Source organism: Pteropus alecto, unplaced genomic scaffold, assembly GCF_000325575.1.
Source record: "Pteropus alecto unplaced genomic scaffold, ASM32557v1 scaffold3, whole genome shotgun sequence".
Classification (NCBI taxonomy): Eukaryota; Metazoa; Chordata; class Mammalia; order Chiroptera; family Pteropodidae; genus Pteropus; species Pteropus alecto.
Window position 1 is genome coordinate 10475412 of NW_006442484.1, and position 10994 is coordinate 10486405.

The window sequence follows — 10994 nt, forward strand, 5'->3', positions numbered from 1 at the left end:
AGCAACTCCTGGATAATAAAACCTATCTCGTTACTAATCTTCACAATTTTGCAAGGTAAACATCGTCCCATTTCCAAATGAAGTATTAAATTCAAATACTGGGTAACTCGCTCAAACTAATTAAGTAGAGTGTAAACTGAGTTTAAATGAATAGGAAGCCCTAGTTCTCTTTCCACTAAAAAAAAAAAATTCTACATGGCTGAAAATTCTGATTTATTTAGCATGTAAAAGTTTCATAGATGAGTACCAGATCTTGGTACTTGGACGAAATTATCACAGCTTCTAGAAACAGCCTTACTTTCCAAGAAATACAGTGAATCAAAAGCCTGTTGTTTCTCTCAACTCCCCAAGAAAGCCCTAAAATTCACCTGTATGCTTTCTAGCATCCCTAAGTGTATCCTTCCTTCATTAAGAAGGGATTCATTCAACCATTAGTCCATCCACAACTGAACTGCAATTTCAAGTGCTGACCGTAGAGATCAATGGTTGCTCATTCATGCTGAAGGGGACAAGAGGAGGCTTAAGAATGCCAGTGTCCGCATGTGTGGTGGGAGGTGCTGTCATTTCCTCAGAACAGTGAGTTAACAGCTTATTTTCAGAATGGCTTTATGGCTTTGGGGTGACTTCATGCAATGGCAAGTTGGAAGAGAGGCATATGTGATTCTGTGAAGTGGCCAGGTGCCAAAAGTTTAAGGACCACTGGCCCAGAACCAATATATCATAAAGGAGAAACCAAGAAAAGTCAAGTGAGTAGTTTTGCTTATAGATTCAAAGATCTTAAGAATATAAATGTTTTTAAAAGTTACTCTGATATCAAGTGTTAAGGAAGGCAGATGTGCCACCAATACAACGACAAAGGTTCTATATCAACAGTGGAATCTGGTAGCATCACACATAGAAAATGGCCATAAGTCAAGAGACAAAGACATTAGATACAGAGATTAGAACAATTTCTCAAAATGATACATCCTCTGTGACTTAGGCACATTTGAAAGAAGAATTTGGAAAGGTGAGCCACTGTGAATGTCTAGATGCCAATGAATCAGTCTTGAACGGAGATGTGATCTCAGAAACGTATAGAGGTAGAAGGAACTAGATTTGGATTTGGAGATGGCACAGATGCAAAGGGGGACGAAAGAAGCAAAAGTACCATCCTGTAATGCAAGAGGCACTGAGTCTGTGAACAAACAGACATTGTTAAGAAGTGCCAGATGCAGAAGAGCCATTCATAATGCCACTGTGACCCCAATGTTAGGTAAATCTCATTTTAGAGCAATTGTAAACAACCTCCATAGATGTGAACAAGGGTGGGTCTCTCTCATTTCAACTCAAGGTTCAAGTCATACTCACCTATCACTGCTAACATGATTGTCAAGTAGTGGAATATAAACATTTCCTACAATCAGAGAAGAAGAATAGCTCTGATAAAGATGCTGGAGATAGCTTCAAAATATATTCACTTTATTTCTTGGAATACTTACGTTTATGGTAGTCTAAAAAGAAAGTAAAATATAATTGTTCCCTTAAAAATCTCTAAAAGCTAATGGAGTATATAGAAAAATATATTAATAAATTCATAGAGCCTGGGATATGTAAATTATATACTAAACTATCCAAAGAAATTGTCTATTTCTACATTTGAGAAATTCATGAATTTCAGACTTTTCTTCTTGAAAAGACATATTTTTGACTTCTATTCCTAAAGTGTCTTGCTTCCTAACCTTTGATTTTGTGTCTAAGAGAGAAGAATCATTACGTAAGTTTGTGAAACACTGATTAAAAAGGTCAGTTCATAAAAATAAGACTTCCTACCACTTGCTTCTAAACATGTGAACTAGAAAAAATGGCCATGTCTTGCGTTCATTAACTCATATTAAAAGCTTTCCTAGAGGTGAGATGTGATTAATGGAAGTGTCAGTATCAGATTCCCCTCACCAAAAGTAAACGCATGTACCAATAACAGGAAAGACCAACTTCTACCCTGTACAAGCAATATTAATGCAACTTCAAAAGGTCTCTCTGGTCCATTATTTGAAAATAAATCGCAGGAGAGCCTGCCATTCAAGTTCTCAATTATATAATTCAGATTTGTCATATTTATGTTTTCAGAGCAGAGACTTTCAGACGGAATAAGAAATTGAATATTCATTTAGATCTCAAAAAGGGGATGAGAATAAAGATAATAAAAATGACTTTTTTCCTCACTTTTCTTCATTTGCTATGTTGTAACCTGATACATAGGTTTTTGTATTGACCTGAGAAAAATCAATAAGTATGATAAATTACAATAATATTAAAGTCAGTAATATACAGCTTGGTGGGAGAATATACAGCTTGGCTTGACTCTGCTCTCCCAGACTTAAAGTCAGTTTTGATCGTACAGTTAACTAACTTTTCTTAAATTTCAACTCAACACATCACCAGCTCCCATATGCAAAGAATCTCTAAGTCAATCATTTCTGGAAACCAAACTCTGGAAAGAGATTATTAAACTGTGAACACTTCAAAGAAGATCTTGAGTTTTGGGGCGGGTAGGCAGGAAAGGTTATCATTTAAAAAGAGTAGAAATCAGTCAGGTTGATATAAATTGATTTTTATGTAATGTCCTAGAATACGACTATAAAATACCCAATATATTTAGATCATAAGTATGTGTGTGTGTGTGTGTGTGTGTGTGTGTGTGTGTGTGTGTGTGTGTGTGTGTACATTCGGGATACATACATATATATTCAGGATTTTCATTAATTTAAATGAAAAACTACTCTTGCAAAATATTAAATAATCTCAAATGATTTAAAACTATAGTAACTTCTAAAGAATAAAGATACTAAGTTCTACCGTGAGCTATTCATGTAGATTATTTCTAACCCTCGCAATATTCTCACTATCTTCTTCCTTTAAAGGTTGAAATGGGTTAAATAGTTTGTCCTAGATCACATAGTAAATGGTAGAAGGATTCAGTCTGAAAGTATTTTGACTCTGTCCTCCACATTACATCATGCTGCCTCTCCCCCAAATATAATTAAATCTGAAAAACACTTCACAGTCCCAAAAATACTGTACAATATACCATTCTAGTTAATGAAAAGCATATTATCCGAAAGTTGATTTTAAAAGTTTTACTGTTTTAACAATTTTCAAATAGACTACAGCATGACATGCCGAAAAGAAAATGAAATCATGTTTTACTACTAAGAGTACATCTAACATCAATTACTAAACAGAACAGTTGAAAACAAAATATTTATTTTATTATTTTGAATAGAGGCGAGTTTTTTGTATTTAGCCTGGCAGTGGGTGCTGTATTTACCATTAGATATGGGTATGGCTGAAACCCTGAAGATTCAGCACAGCTTACCAAAAATGAATCTACAATAGATCTCTCTTAAATGTCCCATTCTCTCCACTGAACCAACTTCACAGCTTTCTCTGCCATCCTGGAAGTGACAAGCATTCCTTAAGTTAATATATAATAAGTGATAAGAATGTCTACGACGTAGAAGGGAAGATAAGGTGTAGTTTTAAAGCCTTGGAGAACAGGTGTTCTCTAGATAGAGAAAAGTAAACAGAGATTGGTCATTGCCCAACAGCTGTGAATCATGTCAGTACACAATAGTGTGCTCGAATAATCACTACTAAGCTGTATGACTCAAGGCAGGCAGCATATACTATGGCACAAACGTTTCTAACTTTATATGAAGACATGCATTTATGAAAAAAAAGTTTACGTTCCTGCCATCATTAATTTGCCCTTTTCTGGACCTTTTACAGTTCTTCAGATGGGAAAATTTCCAAACTTCCTTAGTTGATGTGCCCTAGTGTATGCCCACATTTTAAGATTTCAGTAACACATGAACTTGATTAGAACACACATAAAGTCATCAGCAAGTATGAAAATATATGGAGGCAATTTTAATACAGATATAACTCATTTTATTGTACTTTGTTTTATCGTGCTTCAGAGATACTGTATTTTTTACAAATTGAAGGTCTGTAGCAACCTTACGTGGAACAAATCTATTGGCACCATTTCTCAAATAGCATCTGATCACTTTGTATCTCTGTGTCACATTTTGGTAATTCTAATAACTTATTTTATTGTAGTTTGTTTTATCATGCTTCACAGATACTGTATTTTTTTACAAATTGAAGGTCTGTAGCAGCCTTACGTGGAACAAATCTATTGGCACCGTTTCTCAAATAGCATCTGATCACTTTGCATCTCTGTGTCACATTTTGGTAATTCTCACAATATTTCAAACTCTTTCATTATTTTAATATTTGTTATGGAGATCCATCATCAGTGATCTTTATGTGACTACTGTAACTATTATGAGGTACCACAAATTGTACCCATATAAGTAGGCAAACTTAATCAATAAATGTGTGTTCTAACTACACCACCAACTAGCCATTTCCTCATCTCTCACTCACTCTTCAAGCCTCCCTATTCCCTGAGACACAACAACATTGAAATTAGGCCAATTAATAACTCTATGATGGCCTAATTTCACAGTGTCCCAGTGAAAAGAACAGTAACATGTCTCTCACTTTAAATCAAAAGCAAGAAATGATTAAACTTAGTGAGGAAGACATGTCGAAAGCCAAGAAAGGCCAAAAGCTAGGCCTCTTGCACCCAACAGCCAAGGTGTGAATGCAAAAGAAAAGTTTTTGAAGGAAACAAAAAGTACTACTTCAGTGAACATATGAATGATAAGAAAGCAAAACAGCATTACTGCTGATATGGAGAAAGTTTTAGGGCTCTGGATAGATCAGTTACAACATTCTCTTAAATCAAAGCTAAATCCACGGCATGGTCCTAACTCTCCTCAATTCTGTGAAGGCTGAGAGATGAGAAAGCTACAGACAAAAAGTCTGAAGCTAGCAGAGGTTTAAGGAAAGAAGCCATCTTCATAACATAAAAATGCAAGGTAAAACAGCAGTGCTGATGTACAAGATGTGGTAAATTATCCAGATCCAGCTAAGATAAGTACTGAAGGTGGCTAAACTAAATGACAGATTTTCAATGCTGACAGTACAGACGTATATTGGATGAAGATGTCATCTAGGATTTTCATAGCTAGACAGGAGAGTCAATGTCTGGTTTCAAAGCTTCAAAAGACAGGCTGTCTCTCTTGTTAGGGGCTAATGTGGCTGGTGACTTTAAATTGAAGCCCATGCTCACTGACCACTTCAAAAATCCTAAGGTCCTTAAGAATTATGCTTAATGTATGCTGCCTGTGCTGTATAAATGTAAAAACAAAGCCTAAATGACACACATCTGTTCATACCATGGCTCACTTAATATTTTAAGCCCATTGTTGAAAATTAGTGCTCAGAAAAAAGGTCCCTTTCAAAATATTGCTGCTCACTGATGACATCCAAGACCTCTGGTCATCCAAGAACTCTGATGGAGATGTACAAGGAGATTAATATTATTTTTATGCCTGTTAACAACATCCATTCTGCAGCCTATGAGTCATGGTATAATTTAGACTTTCAAGTCTAATTATTTAAGAAACACATTTCGTAAGGCTATAGCTACCATAGATAGTGATTCTTCTGATAGATCCGGGCAAAGTAAATTGAAAACCTTCTGGAAAGAATTCACCATTCTATATGCCACTGAGAACATTCCTGAGTCATAGGAAGAGGCCAAAGTACCAACATTAACAGGAGTGTAGAAGAAGTTGATTGCAACTCTAATGGATGATGTTGAGAGGTTCAAGACCTTGGTGAAAAAAGTAACTGCAGATGTGGTGGAAATAGCAAGAGAAGTAAAAGTGGAGCCCGAAGATGTGACTGAATTGCTGCAATCTCATAGAAGAGGAGTTGCTTAGTATGGATGATGAAAGAGATTCTTTGAGATGAAATCTACTACTGGTGAAGATGCTGTGAAGATTGTTGAAATGACAACAAAGGATTTAGAATATTACATAAACTTAGTTGATAAAGCAGTGGTTTTGAAGAAGTCCTACTGTGAATAAAATCCTATCACACAGCATTATGTGCTACAGGGAAATCATTAAGAGTCAATGTGGCAAACTTCATTGTTATCTTATTTTGAGAAATGACCACAGCCACCCCAAATTTCAGCCACCACCACCCTAATCAGTCAGCAGCCACCAACATCAAGATTGAAGAAAGATCATCCATGAGTAAAAAGATTATAACTTCCTGAAGGTTCAGATGATGGTTAGCATTTTGTTTTAGCAATAAAGTACTTTTAATTAAGATGCATTCATTTTTTAGACATAATGTTATTGCACACTTAACAGACTACAGTACAGTGTAAACATAACTTTTATATGCACTTGAAAACCAAAATATGAGTGTGACTCACTTTACTGTAATATTCACTTTATTGAGGTGTTCTGGAACTGAACCCACAGTATCTCCAAGGTATGCCTACAGTTGGAACATCAAGAAAGGATGTATTTAAGTACTGCATAGGCATAGCTGTAGAAAAAGTTGTGTGAAAAAGCCTTTTGAATTATGCAAAGCCAGTACTGGATTACTCATTCCCACCCCCAATGACAGTAGGCAGAACCACCCTGCAGTCCTGAGAGCTCCTTTACTATACACATTCTCCTGCCATAAGGACTAAAATCTCACCTCCTGAGATAATTCTATAAATTACATTCTTTTTCTGCAAACATCTTCTTTTTCCAAGCTAATCACCTTATGAAGTGCATTTCACTAAAAACAACATGCAACATATTCATCAACTCATTCATCTATTAGTGAGAATTAGATGGGCCCCTTACAGAATCTGGCAGTAAAGAAGTGAGTTTTGATTGAATAGAAGTAGTGATGTAGCAGAATATTTTGAAGTCTGCATGTCTGCCAAATAAGGCCTGATGTCCCAACCAAATGACATGTATTATTAATATAATATTTATATGCATGTGTAAATTCGTTGCCACATGAATATGTATACTGAACAATGCAATATTCTATAAAATGTTAAAATAATATTCCAGCTGTAGGTGGCTCAATGATCCTCTAAGCTTTTTATTTTTTCCCTAGGCTCCTAGTCCTAGACTCTATATTTAATGAAAGCACTTGGTATGAGACAGGCATTATTCCAAAGTTTTTACATATTATTTCATTTAATCCTTACAAGCATGTAAAAGATCTACAGTCACTTCCGTTCACAGATTAAATATAGAAAATGAGTTATCCCGCCCAAGGAAACACAGTGATACCCAGTGGCGCTGGGATATGAACTTGAATCTGTAGTTTCCAGTGCATAGACGATAGTAAACAATAATTTGTGGCTGATGGCACAAAAGGTCACAGTCTTCATTGCAAAAATCGAGTGTTATGCTACATGGTACACTGTAAGTAAGCTAAAAATATGCCTAAGTACTAAAGCTTAAAATATTATGTATCATATTTGATTCAAGAAAACAAAATGTTGAAATAGCTTTATTTTTACTAAGATTAGGGGAAATTTGGTTTCAGTGTTCTGTTTCCAATGCATTGCACTTCATAAGATAATGCGGCATTAATATTTAATGATAGAATTTTCTTTAACTTGTTTTTATATAGTTTATGCTTTCTTAAATGTGCAATTTTCTCAGTCCCTGAAATAAACGAATAGTGAGATTATAAACTTATAAGCAAGGGATGTTTTGTGGTATGTTCTAAACTCAGTCAATAAATATATATTTGTGTAATAAAGAAATTAAGGGATAGTAGAGAATGCATAATATCTCCTAAGTTATAAGGACTTCTACATAATGCTTATATAATGCTTATATCCAACCTAAATCATCTTTTATAACCAAATCATATAGCATTCTCCCATCAATTAGATAGTATATATTTTATGCTGAATGCTTAGGAGAAAAGTAATACATCTTTTATTAAATACAGCTTTTTGAAATGATTTCTAAAAGCTGTTTTTGAAGTTCTGAATTAAAAATTTTAAAATTTTATGAGGTTTGCTAGACCAAAGTTGAAATAAAAATACTGAATCCAAATTTCTATATGGGAACTTTTTAAGTTAATATTACCTAAAGGTCAAAAGTACAATATATTTACAAAAGGCATTTTACACATTATATATTTAATCACATTTTGACTCATGAATAATTTCATCAGGAGGTTGCTATATGTTCAACTGTAAGAGACTGATTTTCTACCAGAATTAGTTTTTAAAGGAAAATGAATAACTAATGCTATCACTGCAGCCAAATAGCTGCTTATAAAAATACATTTCTCTCGCAACTCACAAAGTAGGGTAGTGTTTTTTTCTTTTGTTTATTTATTTGTTTAGTTTCTGTTTTTGCTCTGGTTTTGTTTGTTTGTTTGTATGGGTTTTTTTGGAGCTGAGAGGATAGTTAAACATTTTAGGAAATATTTTTACCCACAGGATTCAGCAGAAGAGTGCCACCTGGTGGTAACATGGGCAAATTCTAAATCGGGTCTGACTGTAAAGTGTTCTCATTCAACAAACCTTGAAAGCCTTATAAACTACCAAGGGCAAACAATACAAAGGTATTTCTAAAAGCAAGTGACTATATACTTATCAAGATCTGTCTGTTTTTTATATTACTGCTATCAAAAGAAGAAATGCTAAGTTGACTTTAAAATTTCAAGAGCTATTATTATTTGTTGAAGTTTTAAAACAAATGTTTCATCCAATTTATATTCAAGGTAAATCTGCACTCACACGCGCGCGCGCACACACACACACACACACACACACACAGGTTGTTTTTGCAATTATATTGCATTATAATAGAAATGTGTTGGACTGTGATTTTGTAGAAGTTAGAAGGTTGGGCTTTAGACTTAAATGAGTTTATCTTAAATGTCATAGACTAGGACTAAGTCTGATCACCACTTATGAAGACAAATTTGATCAAGTTGCTTAGTTTCTTAACTCTTCTGTAACTCCATCTTTAAAATGGGAATAACAGTAGTACTTACTTCAAAAGTTGTTTTGAGGATCAAATAGAAAAATGCATTCGATAAAAGTTACCTTGGCAGCCTGGAGGACAGTACTCTGCATATGACAAACATTTTAAAAAGTGATTTTAAAAAATAATAAGTTACAACTAACCACTCAATATTTTGGATCCCTTAATGTAAAATAGGATCAAGTTAAATGGGAATGACTGTATCTACCTATATCAAATAATTCACTTTTAAACATTTTGTAAATGTAGTGTTATAAAAACAAAAATAATTGTCATAAACATTTAATCAATAAAACTATAAAGGAAAGACTTAAATAAAAAATATTTCCAATGATTTGAAATATTCATAAAAGTATACAGTCCCTGCTATTCTTGTTGCTGCTGCTCCCTGGGGAAGGAGTGCCTCTGATCATGGTGCCCTGTGCCAGAGAATACTAACAGATAAGATGGAACAGGGAGGTCAAGCTCTCTGAAGGACCATAACCACCACCAAATTATATGGACAAAACCATTTCCCCCAGAAGAAAGTCTAAGTCTTCTACTGTGCTTAAGTGGAAATAGGTGTCTGATAGCCTCAGGACATGGCATTTTTGAGGTTTCATAAAAATCTCTACTATGCAAAGTAAACCTTTCTGGCAGCACTTAAAAGCTTAAATCACTCAAAATCAATATACAGTGAATGATTAGCTGGAACATGCCCCTATTTAACCATTAAATAGGAATTCATAAAGCTAGATTTTTATTTAAATTTGTGAATAGTGGGGTTTTTTTGTTCTGTTTTGTTTCGTTTTGTTTCTAGAAATACCACAGAAGCCTGAACAATTGATCATGTCTATATGGAAGTAATGTATCTAGTGTCACATAAGAGTTGTGTGACAATTACAGAATTAGGCCACAATGACTAATACTATTAATAAAAACTTAATAATCTTAATAAGTAGTTTAAGGATTCACAGCAATCATCTACGTACCTGGCAATCATTTCACATGTCAAGCTTTAGACAAAGGATATACTAGAAACAGGTATTTTCTGGGAGTGTTTGGAAAACCTTCAATGGATGCTGCCATGTATAGTTCAACCTGACTTCCTTTCCCTTGCAAAATTAATCTCTTTCATTTTAATTCAACCATAATATGCACACCATTGGCATTTTACAATCATGTAAATGCTCAGAAAGTCACTTTAAAAACTCGGTTAAAATAGTTCTGCAAATGGCCACTCCCTGAATATTTGGAATGGCCATAAACAAACAAACAAACAAACAAACAAAATGCATGCTGAAAAGAAAAAACAGATTCAAACTTGAATGTATCTCTTGATATGAATTTGAAGTACCAGATTAGTCCTGACAAAAGGCTTTGCTGTGCATATACAGCTTGTCACTATTTACGCATACCAGTTCAGTTTCTGAGTGCTCTTGCTCTACCTCTGCCTCCCCACCTTCACCATCCCTGAACTGTTTGCAGCTCCTCAAGTAACCAGCTGGTGTCACAGGTTAGTGAGCACAGATTTCATGTGGGGACTCTCACCTGACTAATCATTCTTATTGGTAGCATCATTCCAAGAGCAACAGAGGCTTAACAGCGTGTTAATGAAATTTAAGGGCTGTCAGCCCGAAAGGGGATGTTAAACCCTTGCCCCTCTCCTGAAATTATTTTTATAATCTGCTAACCAGTTGCTTACCTTGTAGCGTGTGTTAGAGGGAGCAGGGAAAAGAGATATAAAGGGAAGAGACACATAAGATTTGTTTTATACTTTTATACTTATCTCAGGGTAGGGATCAAAAAGGATGGTTTAAGAAAACAACTGCTTTGTTAAACTGCAAAAATCACCCGGGTAAACGGAGGCGGGGCTTTATGGCATTGAGAAATCCTCACCACCTGTGTGAAACATATGTGAGGGAAATGAAAAGGGGAGGGAAGGAGAGAAGAAAGAGATCACAAGCCAGGAGAGATGACCAAGACTCGAATATTAATAACAGCAGCTCTGGAATTGCCTCCTCTGCCTCATGGCCACTCCTGGGCAATTTATGCAGCTCCCCATTCACTTGCTCCTCAGTGCTG

At 35.0% G+C, this 10994-nt stretch overlaps 1 protein-coding gene across 8 annotated transcripts in view; it reads right to left on the minus strand.

The window, feature by feature from the left end:
- The window catches only part of DPP10 (dipeptidyl peptidase like 10), a 1220852-nt gene that overhangs the window by 579879 nt on the left and 629979 nt on the right, over positions 1-10994 (minus strand). The gene's annotated exons all lie outside the window — the stretch shown is intronic.